The sequence below is a fragment of the Camellia sinensis genome, chromosome 13, assembly GCF_055761805.1.
Source record: "Camellia sinensis isolate YWXY chromosome 13, ASM5576180v1, whole genome shotgun sequence".
Classification (NCBI taxonomy): Eukaryota; Viridiplantae; Streptophyta; class Magnoliopsida; order Ericales; family Theaceae; genus Camellia; species Camellia sinensis.
Genome location: NC_138973.1, coordinates 29,539,642 through 29,561,017, shown reverse-complemented (window position 1 = coordinate 29,561,017; position 21,376 = coordinate 29,539,642). Strand labels below are relative to the sequence as shown.

The 21,376-nt window shown below is 38.8% G+C and overlaps 1 long non-coding RNA gene across 1 annotated transcript; it reads right to left on the bottom strand.

Moving 5' to 3' along the window:
• Positions 1-5,122: 5,122 nt before the first annotated feature.
• LOC114275573 (uncharacterized) lies at positions 5,123-21,027 on the bottom strand. The gene is made up of 4 exons (XR_014349889.1): positions 20,764-21,027; positions 19,668-19,723; positions 7,388-7,501; positions 5,123-5,331 (listed from the first exon to the last, which is right to left on the bottom strand). It is a non-coding gene; the product is annotated as an uncharacterized LOC114275573 (long non-coding RNA).
• Positions 21,028-21,376: the final 349 nt, after the last annotated feature.

Genomic DNA, 21,376 nt, shown 5'->3' with positions numbered 1-21,376 from the left:
TTGTAAAACATTGAGTATGTTTTGGTAAATGGGTGTATCTTGAAACTTGTTTCATTATAGAAGATTTGTGTAACATTGTATATGTTGATTACATTGTTGGATGTGTTATATATATCATGCAATTGAATATGATATGGAAATTGTTAACATTGAAAGGAATAATGCATAATAGTGGTGCAGGTTGAAATATATGTTGTTTTATATATATTGTGGGATGCCTCTTGATAAAGAGATGAAGTGACCAGTATTGGGTCAAGTTGTTTATTATTGTTATATACTATCTTTGGGTATTGAGAAAAACCTGTTTTCAAATTTGTGCCTAATTTCGGGGACGAAATTCTTTGAAGGGGGAGAGGTTATAGCGACCCCGGTCTTTTCCCATTTGATTATTGTATCCGGACTGTTCCGTAGATTCTGTCATTGTATAATGGTTGTTGTTGTTGTTCCTTATTTTCTCTTTTGGAATTATAGGATGTGTTGGGCAGGTTTGTTCAGGTTGGTTGGGTTTAGAAACCAAGTGTTGCTGTCCAGAATTTTGGTTATTCGCTCGAGCGAGGAGTTTGTCGCTCGAGCGAGATGTTGTTTTGGTTCTTCGCTCGAGCCGGGGTTTGGTAGCTCGAGCGAGAGTTTGCGTCTGGGTTGGACCAGTAGCTTTGCATTCTTGGCTCGAGCGAGCTTTTCTTCGCTCGAGCGAGTTAGTTTGTTCTTCGCTCGAGCAATAGTTCCTTCGCTCGAGCGTGAGTCTGGTTTCAGACCTGAGGGTTTGAGTTCTTCGCTCGATCGAGCTTTCTTTCGCTCGAGCGAGCTTTTGGGTTGTTGGCTCGAGCAAGGCTTCCTTGGCTCGAGCGTAGATTCTCTGTGTCTGGTCGCTCGAGCGACCAAGTCTTCGCTCGAGCGAGCCTGTCCAGTTTAAATACACAGCAACGGGATTTGATCAGTCTTTTTCATATTCTTTTGATTCCAAACCCTAGGTTCGACCTCTCTCTCTCCCTACTCACATTCTCTCTTAGGTTTGATCTGTTTAGAGAGTGTTTCAACCCTAGTTGCTTTATTAAAAAGATAGAGGGAGTCGAGAGCTTTCATTTAATCTGAACATTTGGCAATTTGGAGCATTTTGGTCTTTGGGCACTCATCTCTGTCTTCACCTTTTGGGTTGTTTTCTCTGAGGTAGGGATTTCCTACTCCAATTTATAGGTTACGTTCTAAGTTTTGGTATTTTAATATGTTGGGAATACTTTGGTAAATTTTGGGAAAAACTCTAGTTGAATTATTGAATTGATTTGTATAAGTAATTCATGGAATTGGGAAAAGATGATTAAATTCATGGAATTGGGAAAAGATGATTAAATTCATGGAATTGGGGAATTCATTGATTAAATGGCATAATTGGATAATTTGTATCATTTGTCTATTGAATTGTGGACATAGTTATTTTCAGTTTAGAAATAACTGTTTTGGGCTATCGGTGGAGGATAGTCGTGATTGTTGTAGACATTGCATGTGGATTAGGATTAACTGAAACTAATCACATTGGTTAAGTCATAAATTTTGACTATTGCATTGATAGAGAATATGTGTATTGATTGAGCATTGCATTTGCATACATTGTTTTGTGTGTGGGAGGAGATAGGGGATGTACTCCACGGTTTAGGGGAAGATAGGGGATGGACCTCTAAACCGGATTTTGTTTGGGAGGAGATAGGGGATGGACTCCATTAGCATCACTTTTATGTGTGCTTATTTATATAGAAGTGTTTTATTGATACAGCACTAAAATGTGTATCAATCTGGAAGTATGAAGTGTTTTGATTTATTTGAGCTTGAGTCTCATTTGTTTGTTGATATTGGAAGGATGTGAATACGATATATGTAATTCACTGTTGTAAGTTTGGCCAGGTTCTGAGCCATGTTGATAAAATTGGGAAGTAAAACGTATCTTAGACAATAGTGTCATGAGACTGTAAAATGAAGTAATTGATTATCCTGGTTAACCATCTGTTGAATGCTATTGCTTTATTCGTTACTTATATGTGGTTTAGTATATTTCTACTGGGCTGTGGCTCACCCTTTATGGGAACATCATTTTCAGGTTCAGGGGATAAGCTACCTCCAAGGACTTAGCTTGGAAGGACTTGGATTCTGAAGACTATTTTTCTATTGTTTGCTTTTATTTGTTAGTACATGTAAACACTCAAGCCTAGGGCTTTTCTTGTATTGAGTTAGAACTCGTATTTTTTTTTGTATCCAAGTGTTGGCTTGGAAAGATGTAAGCCTGTAGGGCATTTTATTCGATTATTTAGTAATACTCTGATGAATGAATTAATAAAATGTCTTCTTTAAATAATGCATGTCAATGATATATAATGGGTTTTTTTTTTTAGGGCGTTACACCAAGAATAAAAACCTAACATTTGTATTCTAATTAACATTGTAAAACCTGACATTCATTTGGTAGTGGGTTTAATTTGTGGTTAATTCTTTATTTTTTCCCTAGATCATATTAAATCCCAAGGGAAATAAAGAAGAAACCAAAAAAAAAAAAAGAAGGTAAACTCAACTAGTTGGAGTAAAAAATAATGAAAACAAAAACAAAACTGATTCATATAAATGAGAGAGAAAAGTAATACAAATACATCAAAAGACACTCAACAAAAAGGCCAATAAAAAAGGAAATAATGTAAGTTAATATTATAATTATGCTAATGGATACCATATGCTTTTAAAACAGTTATGTGCCGCTGTCAATTGAGAGAAAAAGAGAGAGAGTCACAGGAAAACAACTCCATTGAGAATCTAATGATCTTCAAAATAGCATAAGCCACTTGGCAAAACAAAATCAATTATTTGTTCAAATGACATGGGAGATCACACTGTGTTAACTGTAACGCCCTCAAAATAAACCCATTAAATATATCATTGACATGCAATATTTAAAGAAAATAATTCATTAATTCATTCATTAGAGTATTACTAAATAAAAGCATTACATGTAACATCAAATTAAATGCCCTACGGGCTAACATCTTTCCAAGCCAACACTTGGACACAAAAATATGAGTTCTAACTCAAATACAAGTAAAGCCCTAGGCTTGAATGTTTACATGTACTATCAATAAAAAAAAAAAAAAAAAAACAATTAACTAGTCTTCAAAATCCAAAGCCAAATCCTCCCAAGCTAAGTCCTTGGAGGTAGCTTATCACCTGAACCTGAAAATGATGTTCCCATAAAGGGTGAGCCACAGCCCAGTAGAAAAATACTAAACCAAATATAAGCATTGAATAAAGCAATAGCATCCAATAGATGGTTAACCAAGATAATCAATTACATCATTATACAGTCTCATGACACTAATGTCTTTGACACGTTTCACTTTTGACTATTATCAATATGGCTCAGAACCTGGCCAAACTTACAACAGTGAACTATATATATTATATTCACATTACTTCCAATATCAATCAAACAAATGAGACTCAGGCTCATATCAAAACACTTCATACTTCCCGTTTGATACACATTTTAGTGCTGTATCAATGACATGTAAAAACACTTCAATATAATAAGCACACATAATAGTGATGCTAATGGAGTCCATCCCCTATCTCCTCCCAAGCAAAATCCGGTTTAGAGGTCCATCCCCTATCTTCCCCTAAACCGTGGAGTACATCCCCTATCTCCTCCTAAACAATATGCATATGCAATGCTCAATCAATACATGTATTTTCTGTATTAATTCAATAGTCTAAATTTATGACTTAAACAAATTGATTAGTTTCAATTTTCCCTAATCCACATGCATTGTCTACAACAAATACGACCATACTCCACCGATAGCCCAAAATAGTTATTTCTAGATTGGAAATAAATATATCAACATTTAAATAGGCGAGTGATTTAAGTTATCTAACTACACCATTTAATCAATGAATTCCTCAATTTCATGAATTAAACCAAATTCCCCAACTTCCTTAAATTAATTATACAAATTAATTTATTAATACAACTAGGGTTTTTTCCCAAAATTATCAAAGTACCCCCAACATATCAAAATACCAAAACTTAGAACAAAACTTATAAGATGGAGTAGGAAATCCCTACCTCGAAGAAAATAACCCGAATGGAGAAGACGGAGATGAAGACCCAAATTCCAATGTGCTCCAAACCACCAAACATTCAGATTAAATGGAAGCCCTCGACTCACTCTATCTTTTTAACAAAGAACTTAGGGTAGAAATACACTCTAAGTAGATCAAACCTAAGAGAGAAGGTGTGTAGGGAGAGGGAGAAGACGGTTCTAGGGTTTTAGAATCAAAAGGGAGATGAAAAATGACCCAGAAAGTCGGGTCTCGGATTTATGTAGTCGACTCCTCACTCGAGCGTGAAAATCCCCGCTCGAGCGTCAGACACAGACTCACGCTCGATCGTGAAAAGAGCCGCTCGAGCGTCGATTGCACACTTCCAGAAGTTTTGCAGGCGATGGTACCCGCTCGAGCGCCAAACTCTCCGCTCGAGCGGAGGGACTGCAGAGTAAAGTACTGGGAGATGGAAAAACACGCTCGAGCGTCAAAACTCCCGCTCGAGCGTATAAGCAACAACGAAGATCCCGCTCGAGCATTAAAACTTCCGTTCGAGCGTAAAGGCCAAAATCTGGGCATCACCTTTTGGTTTCAAAGTGCAACCAACCTGTTTCAAACCTGCCTATCACAACCTAAGACCCTAATACAAAGAGTAAAGGCTAGAAGTGATAATGATACAAAAACAAGTCCACTGAACCAAGTCCAGAATATAGTATACAAAGGAAGGAAAAACCGGGATCGCTATATTAACAAAATCAAATTGATAACTCATAACAGGAAAAAAAATGAAAAAACCAATTTGATAGTGTTTTTTTGTTTTGTTTGAAGCCTTTAATATTCTCAAGATACAGAAAAGAGGGGGGAAAAAATCACACACAATTATTATTGTCAACTTGTGTAACGCCCTCAAATAAATACAAATAACTCAACTCATAAGAGAAATAAATCTAACATAATTGGTATACTTTCATAAATTAGAATTTGTGTTACAAAGGGAATCACATGCGTTATACATTCATAAACATTCATTCTGAATCCACGGCATGTAATACAAGTTGATGACAACAAAAGAAATGCCCTACAGCCTTACATCTTTCCAAGATAATACTTGGTTAAAAACAAAAGAGAGTCATAAGCTCTATACATTTAAAGCTCTAGGCTTGGATTAACATTTAAACACAAAAGTAACAAAACAAGTCTCCAACTCCTAAGTCCTCCCAATCTACGTCCTTGGAGGAGGCATGTCACCTGTACCTGAAAATGGTTTCCCAAGTAGGGTGAGCCAAAGTCCAATAAAAATAAACTAACACAATATATGAGATTTAACTGAGATATAAATATTAGATAGAAGTCTAATACTCAAGGCCAACTTACATTCTCCCCATTACCATTCAATATTGATATCCACATCTTAATCCATTTCCATTCATTCATTTCAAATCAATTCATAAGTGTAGTTCCATATCATCTAAACAATTCCAAATGAGACTACAACTCATTCGTTCATAATTCAATAACAATCATTATTCAAACACTTCAATCTTTTTTCCATTTTACGGATTCTCATCCGAGGGACTTTCACCCTGGACACTCCGACCAACTTAATTTAAAATGGAGTCCATCCCCTATCTCCTCCCAAACAATGGAGTACATCCCTTATCTCCTCCCAAACAATAATACATATACAATATATTTAAAAGCGTTGTCATATACAATGACTATCCAAATCACATATTCAATGGTTTAATCAAACCATCATATTCAATGACATAATTCAAATGTTCAGTTTCAATTCAACTAGTTCTCATACAGTTTCTACAACAATCATAGCTATCCTCCATCGATAGCCCAAAACAGATATTTCTAAATAGATGTACAATTTAACAAACAGATAATTTATCAAATTTTTTTATAGGTGAGTGACTTATCAAATCCAACTACACCATTCATTCACACATCCACCCAATTTCGTATTTCCCATATCAATTTCATTATTTATACAAAATAATTATTGAACACAAATTAGGGCATTTTTTTCCTTTTTCAAATATCAATCCCAAGTTCAAATTTCATCATTTTAACCCATATAACCTCATATTCAATACCCCATATATATATATATATATAAAAATCCCTATTTTAAATTTTGGACCCAAGCCCTAACTTCACTCAAATCCTCTCAAATTCCATCATTTATACAAAATGACAAATACCTAGGTTGAAAACCATATCAAGGTGTAGAATATCCGTACCTCAAGTGTAAAAGCCTAAAAGAGAAGAAGGAGATCTTCAAAAGTGCACAAAACCAAGCTTGGTTCGGATGGAATGGAAGCCCACAAGATGCTCCACCTTTTTCTCAAAGGAAGTAGGGTAGAGGTGCTTGGATCTAAGAGTATTTGTAGAGAGAGAGAGATAGAGAGTGGGAGTTTTAGAGAGAGAGAGTGCTGGACTAGGGTTTTTAGCAAAAAGAAGATCATAAAAGTGATATAAAACACCTCTGCTACGAACTGATATACGCAACCTTCGCTCGAGCGACCAGACACAACAAGTGACCTCGCTCAAGCGCAAGAAGACTCGCTCGAGTGCAGAACGCATAGCTTCAGAAGTTTTATAGACGCACACGCTCACTCAAGCGCAATAAGCCTCACTGGAGCGAAGAACTCCACCTTCCCAGAAATTCTGCGTCTCGGAAAGAATCCTAAGAACTCTCAAATCTCTCTCGAGCCCAAGAAACCTCACTCTAGCGAAGAAGCAAATTTCACAAGGCTCGCTCGAGCGCAAGAATCCTTGTTCGAGCGAAGAAACCAAAATCTGGGCAACAACAATCTAGACCAACTAACAACCAACCTGTTCCAAACACACCCAACATGTTCCAAAATTCAAATTCAAAGAGTCAAAGGAGGAAAACAAGACATGGATACAATATTAAACCACAAAACCCGAGTCCAGAATGTAACAAAGGTCGGGTCAAAACCGGGCTCACTATAACTTGAATGCTGCGGAATTTGTTTCCCAATAGAAGCCAAGCACCCTATTACCAACAAATATTTCAATAATAATAATAAAAATAATAATAATAATAATAATAATAATAATAATAATAATAATAATAATAATAATAATAATAATAAAAATAGAAAACATCAGATAAAAACTTCAGTTATTGATAGGTACCAAAAGGTATAGTTCAAATATATCACAATTTTAGCAACAAAAATAACTAATTAATCAACAAAACTAATTACTTAAAGTTTGCAGCAGCTTTTCCCATGGTTTCAACATCTCCAACATAACTAAGTAATTAAAATACCTGTTTGGGAAATCCTTGAACAGAGCCAGTAGGTCCAAGACACCGAAACAAAGCCAGCAAGGCCAAGACAAGTACCCACAACCTTAGTCTGCTCCATTGTCGCCATCGAAGTCACTACATAATATGAAGCAGAAAACATAATGGTGCTTAAATATAGAGTAGATAAAATATAAAGAGATAGATTAATGGTGCTTGAACAAATAGCCCAAGTCAATTAAGAAAAATAACAATTAAGAACATCAACACTTCACTTTCTTTTCTTTTCCCCCACTTTCTCAGCAATTGAATACAGTAACCAACGATTAGCCAAAGGAAACCCTTGTTCTTGAGTACAAAACCCAATAAAAAAAATTAATTTTGATAAAAATACAATCATAACCCAAAAATGATAGTAACCAAAATTTAATCCCATTAAAAGAAATAAACTTAGAAATTACGAATGTATTTAAACTAATAAAAAAAATCCATGAGATCCATGGCCATCAAATCCACCCTTGGGTTAATATTCACTTATCCAGCTATTCATTGGACGAAAAATCTTAAATATGCAAACCAAAAAAAAAAAAATCCTACATGCAGGAACAAATTTGACACCTCACTAAATTTAAATTCTTTGTTTTTGATGAACATAATAAATTTAGTAGTCCATGGCAAAACAAATATTACACCTATTACATTCCTAAGTATGTATCAATGTCGGAATTAAGAAAAGACCACAATGTTCCATTCAATTATTCAAACATGAGGAGCGTTCAACATAATTAGAAGCATAACAATAGAAACTTGACACAACACAACCTACCGGTAACATCAAATAAAAGTTTAACAACAATACTAATATTATGAAGCATTAAGTGCTTTGTAGTCTTGAAACATACTAAAATTTTAATTGTTAAATAAATACAAATGCTTCAAGAACCATACCATATTATAAGAATTTTATTCAAGAACTATCCTAGGACTTAAAAAAAACTGCGATGTCAACACTTTAAATTCTTTGTTTTTGATGAACATGACAAATCCAATAGTCCATGGCAAAATTGATATTACACCTATTACTACATTCCTAAGTATGTATCAGTGTCGGAATTAAGAAAAGACCACAATGTTGCACTTAAAATTTGAACATGAGGAGCTTTTAGCATAATTTTTATTTTTTTCATAAATAAACAGACTTTATTAAAAAGCATCAAGAAGATGTAAAGAATAAAAAAAAAAATTAGCCTCCAAAGGAATAACAAAGCTAAGAAATCAAATCATTCACAAAATCTACAAAAGCCAAAACATCTGGATCAACCAAACCCGTAACCCAAGGGCTCTTTTGGGAAGTGGCTTATAAGCCATCTTATTTATAGCGATCCCGGTTTCCCTTTTCTTTACTTGTTATATACAGACTTAGGTTCCGTAGAGCTGGTTGTTGAGAGTATGTTGTTTGCACCCTTTAATCCTTATTTTGAGTCTTGGGTTGTGTTGGGAAGATTTGGAGCAGGTTGGTTGAGCTTAGGAATCAAGTCTAGTTGCCCAGATTTTGGCTTGTCCGCTCGAGCGGGGGTTTGGACGCTCGAGCGGGGAATACACCCATCCAGTATGTCCTGTGTAGTGTTGGCCGCTCGAGCAGGGGATTGGACGCTCGAGCGGGAAGTCGTGAGTTACGCTCGAGCGGGGAGTTGGGCGCTCGAGCGGGGACCTGTCTGCAAAAACTTCTGGGAGTGTGCATTCGCCGCTCAAGCGGGAGTCTGTGAGTGGCGCTCAAGCGGGGGTTTCCACGCTCGAGCGGGGCGACTGGTATAAAAATCCGAGACCCGACTTTCTGGGTCATTTTTCATCTCCATTTTTATTTTAAAACCATAGAACCGTCTTCTCCCTCTCCCTACACACCTTCTCTCTTAGGTTTGATCTACTTGGAGTGTATCTCTACCCTAAGTCCTTTCTTAAAAAGATAGAGTGGGTTGAGGGCTTCCGTTTAATCTGAACAATCTTGGGTTTGGAGCACTTTGGTTTTCGTCATCTTCTCCATTCGAGTTCTTCGCTTCAAGGTAGGGATTTCCTACTCCATCTTATAAGTTTTGTTCTAAGTTTTGGTATTTTGATATGTTGGGGATACTTGGAAATTTTGGGAAAAACCCTAGTTGTATTAATAAATTAATTTGTATAATTAATTTAAGGAAATTGGGGAAATCAATGATTAAATGGTGTAGTTGAACAATTTAAATCACTCGCCTATTGAATTGTTGATATATTTATTTACAGTCTAGAAATAACTGTTTTGGGCTATCGGTGGAGGATAGTCGTGTTTGTTGTAGACATTGCATGTGAATTAGGGAAAATTGAAACTAATCAATTTGTTTAAGTCATAAATTTAGACTATTGAATTAATACAGAAAATACGTGTAATGATTGAGCATTGCATATGCATATTGTTTGGGAGGAGATAGGGGATGTACTCCACGGTTTAGGGGAAGATAGGGGATGGACCTCTAAACCGGATTTTTGTTTGGGAGGAGATAGGGGATGGACTCCATTAGCACCACTATTATGTGTGCTTATTGATATTGAAGTGTTTTTACATGTTATTGATACAACACTAAAATGTGTATCAAACGGGAAGTATGAAGTGTTTTGATATGAGCCTGAGTCTCATTTGTTTTGTTGATATTGAAAGTAATGTGAATATGATTTACAGTTCACTGCAGTAAGTTTGGCCAGGTTCTGAGCCATAGTGATAATAATGGAAAGTGAAACGTGTCATGGACATTAGTATCACGAGGCTGTATAATGATATAATTGATTATCTTGGTTAACCATCTATTGAATGCTATTGCTTTATTCAATGCTTATGTTTGGTTTAGTATATTTCTACTGGGCTGTGGCTCACCCTATACGGGAACATCAATTTCAGGTTCAGGTGATAAGCTACCTCCAAGGGCTTAGCTTGGAAGGAATTGGAGTTGAAGACTCTATTTAGTTTAGTTGTCATTTATTTTATTTGTTATTACATGTAAACACTCAAGCCAAGGGCTTAACTTGTAGTTGAGTTAGTACTCATATTTTGTGTCCAAGTGTTGGCTTGGAAAGATGTAAGCCCGTAGGGCATTTACTTTGATGTTACGTGTAATGCTTTTCAATAAGAATACTCTGATGAATGGTATAATGGTTGGTTTTCTTTTATTAATGCATGTCAATGTTATATATATTATGGGTTTATTTTGAGGGCGTTACAACTTGGTATCAGAGCGTACCGGGTTTGAAAACTTTGGGTACATGGGAAGTGATTAGTATCACAATGGGTTCGTCTCATTTGATAGAGACTTAGCGTAATGTTATATGCTGATGTGATAACATGTTTATGTGATTATGTGGGTATGGAATGTAGTTTCTAGGATGCTGATTGGCCCCTTGAGTTTCTAGTAGTCTTGTTGGAAAGGCACTTGATCACTGCTGCTTCCAACCGGAACTATAGTAACGCATTGGGACTATCATTATCCGGGAATGAAGTTCGTAGGTGCTTATGTGATTATGTGCTTACGTGGAATGAATTATTGTGTTCCAATGCATTAGGACGCGAGTGTTTAGTTTCGGCACATTTATTAATGTGCTAACGTTTTGTTTCCTTTATTAGGATGTCAGGACGAGGACGATGACGCGGTAGGCATGGTAGGCCGGGTAGGCAGGAGGTGCCTGTGCCAGAGGAGATTCCGGCAGTTCAGGAGGGAATTGGCTAGGCCAATGTGGCCGAGCCAGTAGGCCAGCAGGCTGTGGGCACTCTAGCCCGAGAGATAGCAGGGGCATTCAGGGAGTCAGTAGGCATTCTCAGAGCGGAGAATCAAGCTCGGGATGTTGCTGCAGACGCAGGACCTTCCTTCCTGAAGAGGGAGTTCTTCTGGTCTAATCTGGATGAATTTGTGGGTGATCCTAAAGAGCCGCTTAAGGCAGATGAATGGCTCGAACAGACAACGAAGACGCTTGAGATGCTTGGCATCGAAGACGAGGTGTTGGAAGTGACCTTGGCATCTTTCCAGTTGAAGGGGGATGCGGGTCAGTGGTGGAAGTTTACTAAGGGTCGTATAGGAGGTACGTGGGAGGCTTTTGTGAATGCTTTCCAAGAGAAGTTCTTATCTCCAGCAGTCAGGGAGAAGCTGCGAGACCAGTTTTGTCAGCTTAAGCAGTCGAGTTCTTCAGTGGCCGAGTTTGAGGCTGCATTTACTAGCTTATCCAGGTTTGCACCTGAGTTGGTGGCGTCTGAGGAACGCTGTTGTATCGAGTTTGAGAAAAAGTTGAGGCGTGGTCTCATGCTGCGAGTTAGGGGAACTATGATTCGGGATTATGGGGGTATGGTTGATGCTGCAGCCCACATGGAAATCATGATGCAGGAGGAGGAGGAAGGACAGAAGGGCTCCAAGAGGAGTCAGGATGGTCAGAGTGATGGTAGGAGACAGAAGGGTTTTAATCCTCAGCAGTCTCAGAGTAGCTTTTCTAGATCAACTTTTCCTGTGCCGAGTGCTAGTTCGGGGAAAGACAGTCAGGGAGACATTACCTGTTTCAAGTGTGGCCAGCTGGGCCACAAGTCTCCAGTTTGTCCTCAGAGGGGAGGAGTGCAGAGAGCAGCATCATCTTCGGCTCGATCTCAGAGCCAGAGTCAGGGTAGAGGCCAGCCACTCTCGTGTTATCAATGTGGTCAGCCAGGGCATATGAAGAGGTATTGCCAGCAGTTGGGTGGCACATCTGGTGCATCTGGTTTGAGGCCGATTCAGGGTCAGCAGCCAGCTCAGTCGGGTCAGGCCTCGAGGGCCAATCAGGGGGCTTCATCGTCCCAGTCAGTGCAGCAATCTTTTGCTCCTAGGGGTGAGCAGGTTGATTAGAGGTCGTCTGGGCGCGTGTCTGCTGTTACCGCGCAGGATCTTGTGCCGGCACCATCAGTTGTGAGAGGTACTTTCTTGTTTTGGAACTCGGTTGCTAATGTTTTGATTGATACGGGTGCATCTCATTCCTTTGTGTCTGCTGCATTTGCATCTGTTTTGGAGTTGGAGTTAGCACAGTTAGCATCTCCTATTTGTGTAGTGTCACCTCTTGGGGTGAATTGATTTTGAAACAAGGTGTTAGGGGTTGTGATATAGAGGTTGATTACCATAGAATCCCATTTTCCTTTGTCGTTATGCCTATGAGGGGCTTCGATGTTATTTTGGGTATGGACTGGTTATCGTCATACCGGGCAGTTATTGATTGCTACCGCCAGAGGGTCACTTGTTGTACCGTGAGCGGAGAGTATTTTCATTTTCTGGGGGACCGGGTTGGTGATGTGTTGCCACCGGGGTATGTTCCGCGAGGACGGAGTGAGCGTAGTGGTCTACTTGCTAACCTTTCGATTAGTGAGGATGATGAGTCTCAGATTGTGTTGCCAAGGGTGGTTTGTGAGTACTCGGACGTTTTTCCCGAGGATCTTGTTGGTTTGCTGCCGCATCGGGCGATTGAGTTCTCTATTGACCTAGTGCCCGGCACGGCGCCGATTTCTATGGCTCCTTATCGTTTTGCCCCAGCCAAGTTAGTTGAGTTGAAGATTCAGCTCCAGGAGTTGCTAGATAAGGGCTTTATACGTCCTAGTGTTTCACCGTGGGGAGCACCGGCTCTCTTTGTTAAAAAGAAAGGTGGTGCTTTGAGACTTTGTATAGATTATCGGAAGTTAAATCAGGCTACGGTTAAGAATAAGTACCCTATGCCTTGTATAGATGATCTGTTCGATCAGTTGAAGGGTTCCCGTTGTTTCTCGAAGATAGATTTGAGATCGGGTTATCATCAGTTAAGAGTCAGGGAGGAGGATATTCCAAAGACGGCATTCCGTACGCGGTATGGCCACTATGAGTTTCTGGTGATGCCATTTGGGCTCACCAATGCACCGGCAGTTTTTATGGATTTGATGAACCGGATATTCCGGGAATTTTTAGATCGTTTTGTAGTCGTATTCGTGGACGACATCCTTATCTATTCACCTTCTGAGGAGAAGCACAAGGAACACTTGAGAGTGGTGCTTGAGTTACTTAGAGCCCATAAGCTTTATGCTAAGTTTGGGAAGTGTGAGTTCTGGCTAGAAGAGGTCAAGTTTTTAGGCCATGTAGTTTCTGGGGAAGGAGTGTCTGTTGATACATCCAAGACTGAGGCAGTGCAAGATTGGGCACAGCCTAAGAATGTGTTTGAGATCCGCAGTTTTCTGGGGTTAGCTGGGTATTATCGTCGGTTTGTGAAAGATTTCTCCAGATTAGCTTCGCCTTTGACTAGGTTGACTCGGAAGGGAGTCAAATTTGTATGGAGTGAGACTTGTGAAAAGTCGTTCCAGGAGTTGAAAGTTAGACTGACCACCGCTCCAGTCTTGATTATTCTAGAGAGAGGGTTGGGTTATGCAGTCTATTGTGACGCCTCACGAGAGGGTCTGGGTTGTGTATTAATGCAAGAAGGGAAAGTAGTTGCCTATGGCTCACGTCAGTTGAAAATTCACGAGCAGAATTACCCTACGCATGATCTAGAGTTAGCATCTGTGATATTTGCCTTGAAGATTTGGAGGCATTATCTTTATGGTGAGAGATTTGAGGTATTCTCGGATCATAAGAGTCTGAAATATTTGTTTACACAGAAAGACTTGAACTTGAGGCAGAGGAGGTGGATGGAGTTTATAGAGGATTATGACTTTGAGTTACATTATCATCTGGGAAAGGCCAATGTGGTGGCCGATGCCCTTAGCAGGAAACCTGTTGGTGACATAGCTAGTATAGCCATCCGAGAATGGGAGATGTTGGGTGCACTTGGGGAGTTTAATTTCCTTCTGGGCGAATCTGTTGAGGCTGCGGCCTTGTTTTCTGTTGTTGCACAGCCTACACTTGTGACTTGAGTGTTAGAGGCTCAGGGGGGTGACCTTGAGGTAGAATCCCTCCGTGAGAAGATTTCCAGTGGGAAGGTTGAGAAAGGTTTGACGGTGTATCCCGACCTCAGTGTGAGATACCGAGACCGTCTGTTTGTGCCGGAGTCTTTCCGAGAGGAGGTACTCCGAGAGTTCCATCATTCACGCCTTGTGGTGCATCCGGGAGGCACTACGATGTATCGGGATTTGGGTCACCAGTTCTGGTGGCGGGGTATGAAGAGAGATGTGGCAGCTTTCGTATCTAAGTGCCTTACTTCTCAGCAAGTGAAGGCCGAACATCAGAGGCCAGCGGGTTTGTTGCAACCCTTGCCTATTGCCGAGTGGAAGTGGGAACATGTCACTATGGACTTCGTTGTGGGTCTTCCGAGGACTCAGCGGGGTAGTGATGCTATTTGGGTGGTTGTAGACCGGTTGACTAAGTCGGCGCACTTCATTCCTATGCGCGTGAGAGATTCAGTCGATCATCTTGCCGACTTGTACATTCGGGACATAGTGAGGTTACACGGGGTTCCAGTGACGATCGTCTCAGATAGAGACCCTCGTTTTACTGCTAGGTTGTGGCAGAGTTTGCAGAGTGCCTTAGGCATAAAGTTGACCTTTAGCACGGCTTATCATCCTCAGACTGACGGACAGTCCGAGCGTACTATTCAGATCCTTGAAGATATGCTTCGGGGTTGTGTTCTTGACTTTAGTGGGTCGTGGGAGAGTCACTTGCCTTTGGTGGAGTTTGCCTACAACAATAGTTTCCAGTCTAGTATCGGTATGGCACCGTTTGAGGCCTTGTATGGTCGACCGTGTAGATCTCCTGTTTGTTGGGCCGAGGTGGGCGATGCACCTCTGTTGGGTCCGGAGTTGGTAAGGGAAACGACGGAGAAAGTTGAGCTTATCCGTAAGAGGCTTGTTACAGCACAAAGTCGTCAGAAATCTTATGCAGACTGTAGGAGGAGACCGTTGGTGTTTGAGGTGGGTGATCATGTCTTTCTGAAGATATCACCTAGGCGAGGATTAATGAGGTTTGGGAAGAGTGGGAAGTTGTCCCCTCGGTTCATTGGTCCGTTTAAGATCCTTGAGAGGATTGGCGAGGCTGCTTATCGTTTAGCTTTGCCGCCACAACTGTCCGGAGTACATGACGTGTTTCATGTGAGTATGCTTCGGAAATATGAGCCGGATCCATCACATGTGTTGGATTGGACCGATTTAGTGGTTGATGAGGATGTCTCGTATGAGGAGAGACCGGTTCTGGTCTTGGATAGGCGGGATCAAGTTTTGCGAGGCAAAACCATCCCTTTGGTCAAAGTTTTGTGGAAACATCACGGAGTGGAGGAAGCCACTTGGGAACGTGAGTTGGAAGTCCGCGAAAAATACCCGGACATGTTTATCGATTTGTAATCTTGTATTTAGATTTTGTAATATTGTTGAACTTAAGAGCCTTACATATGTCTTAAGTTGTAAAACGTTGAGTATGTTTTAGTAAATAGGTGTATCTTGAAACTTGCTTCATCATAGAAGTTTAGTGTAACATTGCATCTGTTGAGTACATTGTTGAATGTGTTATATATATCATGCGATTGAATATGATATGGGAATTGTTAACATTGAAAGGAATAATGCATAATAATGATACAGGTTGAGATATATGTTGTTTTATATATTGTAAGATACCCCTTGATAAAGAGATGAAGTGACCAGTATTGGGTCAAGATTTTTTTATTGTTGTTATTTAATATCTTTGAGAATTGAGAAAAACTTGTTTTTGTTTACAAACTTATGCTCAATTTCGGGGACGAAATTCTTTTAAGGGGGGGAGGTTATAGCGATCCCGGTTTCCCTTTTCTTTACTTGTTATATACAGACTTAGGTTCCGTGGAGCTGGTTGTTGAGAGTATGTTGTTTGCACCCTTTAATCCTTATTTTGAGTCTTGGGTTGTGTTGGGAAGATTTGGAGCAGGTTGGTTGAGCTTAGGAATCAAGTCTAGTTGCCCAGATTTTGGCTTGTCCGCTCGAGCGGGGGTTTGGACGCTCGAGCGGGGAATACACCCATCCAGTATGTCCTGTGTAGTGTTGGCCGCTCGAGCGGGGGATTGGACGCTCGAGCGGGAAGTCGTGAGTTACGCTCGAGCGGGGAGTTGGGCGCTCGAGCGGGGAGTTGGGCGCTCGAGCGGGGACCTGTCTGCAAAAACTTCTGGGAGTGTGCATTCGCCGCTCGAGCGGGAGTCTGTGAGTGGCGCTCGAGCAGGGGTTTCCACGCTCGAGCGGGGCGACTGGTATAAAAATCCGAGACCCGACTTTCTGGGTCATTTTTCATCTCCTTTTTGATTTTAAAACCCTAGAACCGTCTTCTCCCTCTCCCTACACACCTTCTCTCTTAGGTTTGATCTACTTGGAGTGTATCTGTACCCTAAGTCCTTTCTTAAATAGAAAGAGTGGGTCGAGGGCTTCCGTTTAATCTGAACAATCTTGGGTTTGGAGCACTTTGGTTTTCGTCATCTTCTCCATTCGAGTTCTTCGCTTCAAGGTAGGGATTTCCTACTCTATCTTATAAGTTTTGTTCTAAGTTTTGGTATTTTGATATGTTGGGGATACTTGGAAATTTTGGGAAAAACCCTAGTTGTATTAATAAATTAATTTGTATAATTAATTTAAGGAAATTGGGGAAATCAATGATTAAATGGTGTAGTTGAACAATTTAAATCACTCGCCTATTGAATTGTTGATATATTTATTTACAGTCTAGAAATAACTGTTTTGGGCTATCGGTGGAGGATAGTCGTGTTTGTTGTAGACATTGCATGTGAATTAGGGAAAATTGAAACTAATCAATTTGTTTAAGTCATAAATTTAGACTATTGAATTAATACAGAAAATACGTGTAATGATTGAGCATTGCATATGCATATTGTTTGGGAGGAGATAGGGGATGTACTCCACGGTTTAGGGGAAGATAGGGGATGGACCTCTAAACCGGATTTTTGTTTGGGAGGAGATAGGGGATGGACTCCATTAGCACCACTATTATGTGTGCTTATTGATATTGAAGTGTTTTTACATGTTATTGATACAGCACTAAAATGTGTATCAAACGGGAAGTATGAAGTGTTTTGATATGAGCCTGAGTCTCATTTGTTTTGTTGATATTGAAAGTAATGTGAATATGATTTACAGTTCACTGCAGTAAGTTTGGCCAGGTTCTGAGCCATAGTGATAATAATGGAAAGTGAAACGTGTCATGGACATTAGTATCACGAGGCTGTATAATGATATAATTGATTATCTTGGTTAACCATCTATTGAATGCTATTGCTTTATTCAATGCTTATGTTTGGTTTAGTATATTTCTACTGGGCTGTGGCTCACCCTATACGGGAACATCAATTTCAGGTTTAGGTGATAAGCTACCTCCAAGGACTTAGCTTGGAAGGAATTGGAGTTGAAGACTCTATTTAGTTTAGTTGTCATTTATTTTATTTGTTATTACATGTAAACACTCAAGCCAAGGGCTTAACTTGTAGTTGAGTTAGTACTCATGTTTTGTGTCCAAGTGTTGGCTTGGAAAGATGTAAGCCCGTAGGGCATTTACTTTGATGTTACGTGTAATGCTTTTCAATAAGAATACTCTGATGAATGGTATAATGGTTGGTTTTGTTTTATTAATGCATGTCAATGTTATATATATTATGGGTTTATTTTGAGGGCGTTACAACTTGGTATCAGAGCGTACCGGGTTTGAAAACTTTGGGTACATGGGAAGTGATTAGTATCACAATGGGTTCGTCTCGTTTGATAGAGACTTAGCGTAATGTTATATGCTTATGTGATAACATGTTTATGTGATTATGTGGGTATGGAATGTAGTTTCTAGGATGCTGATTGGCCCCTTGAGTTTCTAGTAGTCTTGTTGGAAAGGCACTTGATCACTGCTGCTTCCAATCGGAACTATAGTAACGCATTGGGACTATCATTATCCGGGAATGAAGTTCGTAGGTGCTTATGTGATTATGTGCTTACGTGGAATGAATTATTGTGTTCCAATGCATTAGGACGCGAGTGTTTAGTTTCGGCACATTTATTAATGTGCTAACATTTTGTTTCCTTTATTAGGATGTCAGGACGAGGACGAGGACGCGGTAGGCGTGGTAGGCCGGGTAGGCAGGAGATGCCTGTGCCAGAGGAGATTCCGGCAGTTTAGGAGGGAATTGGCCAGGCCAATGTGGCCGAGCCAGTAGGCCAGCAGGCTATGGGCGCTCTAGCCGGAGAGATAGCAGGGGCATTCAGGGAGTCAGTAGGCATTCTCAGAGCGGAGAATCAAGCTCGGGATGTTGCTGCAGACGCAGGACCTTCCTTTCTGAAGTGTAAATTATCAACATCTGATATGTCCTTAACTCACTATTAGCCTCACACTCTATTTTTTATCCTCAAACAGTTCTCAAAGATTCAATTTTTCCAAGAAAATCAAATTAAGGATATTAATGGAACAAAGTTCACTTTAAATATTCACCCCAAAAAAAGTTCACTCCAAAATGGTTAACAACAAAGTCCAAAACAAAGAATAAAAATAAATAAATAAAAGAAAGAAAGAAAAAAAAAAGAAAAAAAAAAGCAAGCAGACAAATACAAATCTGAATAAATGAGCTCTCATATGATCTAAACAATAATGCTAGGAATACAGATGTTTAAAAACAAACCCAAACTAGAATTGTAAACAAACACCAAATCAAAATCAAATTAGAAAGCAAAGGCACCTAAGGATCTCATCACATCTTGAGTTGAAGATAGAAATGTTTCTAGAGATCTATTAGTTGGCATAACAGGAAAACCAAAAAACCAAAAAAAGGAAAAGCTCATTATGTTATGAAAGAGGCACAAAAATAGTGAAAGCAAAAATTGGAAAACCTAGACAACAAAGATTAGACTTTGATGAGGCGATGGCTAGGAGAAAGGGCAAAGCTGAGGAGGAGTTAAATTAATCTAGACCATCCAAATTGCCACATAGGGTAAATACATTTTCAAAATCAATCTTGGAAATGAACCGTGGATGAAAGGGAGAAGCAATCCTAGCCATTGGATCAAATACTACCCTTCCTTATTATATAGAATTTTCTCTAAAACTGAATATTTTTTTTTTTCAAATTTATTCCCCCATCGCATTGCCACCTTCTTTGTCTTTCCCTCCCCTACCACACACCCTCTCTGCCTCACCAACAACTTACCAAATCCATAAAGATATAAATTCAATAATACCAAAGCAAACTAGCTAATGTGCTACAGAAATTTAAAAGTGCATCGACTAATAAAAAATTAAAAACATCAAAATCAACAATCAACATAAATAATGATTGATTAAGCATAATAAGAAAAGTAGATGTCAAGGAATACCTTCAATTATTTGGATGATCTCATAAAAGCATAATCAGAATTACTTCAATTATTTCCTACAGAATAACGCAAAAGATCATCTAGAGGGGATTCCATTCTAGAAAACCATGTACAACAGATTTTGAATGTGAAGATGCAAAGCAATAAAATGTATTGCTAATTACTAAGAAGTTGACATTTAAATGTGCAAGAAATATTGTGAAGTAGACTTTGGAATTATTGACCGAAATAACAAATAGTGTAGTTAGGAAATAAACAACAGTACAGGAGTTACTAAAATGATTGTGAATCACTTCAGCCATATAAGTCCTCTTCTTGTTATTATGTTCTTAAAATTACACGAACCTAGAATATACAAACAAATTTCATGAGTATTGAAATGAAAAAAAAAAACACATTGGAAAAAAAATAATGAATCACATAAAAAATATTCTTACAAATAGTGATTGTATTAGAAAGCTCGGAAATTGTTGACCTTTAGCAAGAAGAAATCAAATTTCAGAAATAGATTTAGAAAAAATTCAAAAAATCATGAATCACATAAAAAAATATTCTTACAAATAGTGATTATATTAGAAACACAAAAAATTGTTAATCTTCAAGCAAGAAGAAATCAAATTAGAAAAAATCCATACGTAATTTTCATACCTTTGACAATAATGACAATAACAATATTTCAGTCTCTTTTTCCCTTTTTTAATGAGATTAAGCAAAACCCAAAAATGACAATAACCAAAATTTAACTTTCTTTACTTTTTTTGTCACTTTCTCAGCAACCAAACAGGACTGAAATATTTTTGTAGAAACTACATCTAATAAAAAAAAATTAGTTTATGTGTTGATAACAAAAAAAGAAAAAGAAAAAAGAAAAAAGAAAAACAAACCCAAATAAAAGAGGGGGAAAAAGTGAGAGAGATGAGGCAAAGATTGATTATCATATCAAAATCCAAAACCCAAATAAAAACCCTAGATTCACACACCCACTTCCCTCAAAAAAAGGAAGGAAAAAAAAAAGAGCAAGGAGATGTGTAAAGAGAGAGGAGGTAAACATTGAACAATAACAAAAGGGGGGGAAGGTGAGGATTTAGCCTTCTACCTTGGAGTTGTGTAGAGAGAGAGGAGGCAAACATTGATGTAGATGGTAGAAATCACCCTCTCTCAGCGGGGCTATATTCCATTGGAGCAAAATGGTAGAAATCACCACCGGAGATCACTTAGAGAGAGAAAGTTTGGTGGAAAGAAGATGTGTGGTGGGAAGAGGAAGCGGTGTGAGAGAGAATGGTGTTTCAAATTTTGAAATCAAAATTAGAGAGAAAGAGAGAGAATATGTCTGTGAGAGATGTGAGGTGTGAGGAGAAGTCTGAGATATGAAAGAAAGAAAAAGAGATAGAAGAGAAGGGGCTTGTTTGATTTGTATCTCAAGATATAATTTTTTAAAAATTATTTTTAAAATTTTGTTTGGTTGAAATTTTTTTTTCTTTCTTCTACACATCAATCAATCACTTTTTCTCTCTCCTCTTTCATTCTTAATCACTTTTTTCTCTTACACACATATACTCAACTATAACAAGATATCAAATCGTCCCAAACTCCAAAATTATTTTCAAAATATACAACCAAATAGACCCAAAAAATTTTTAAACTCTCTTCCGAATTTTTTTTTTTTGAAAATTTATCTCAAAACACAAACCAAACACACCCAAAGGGTT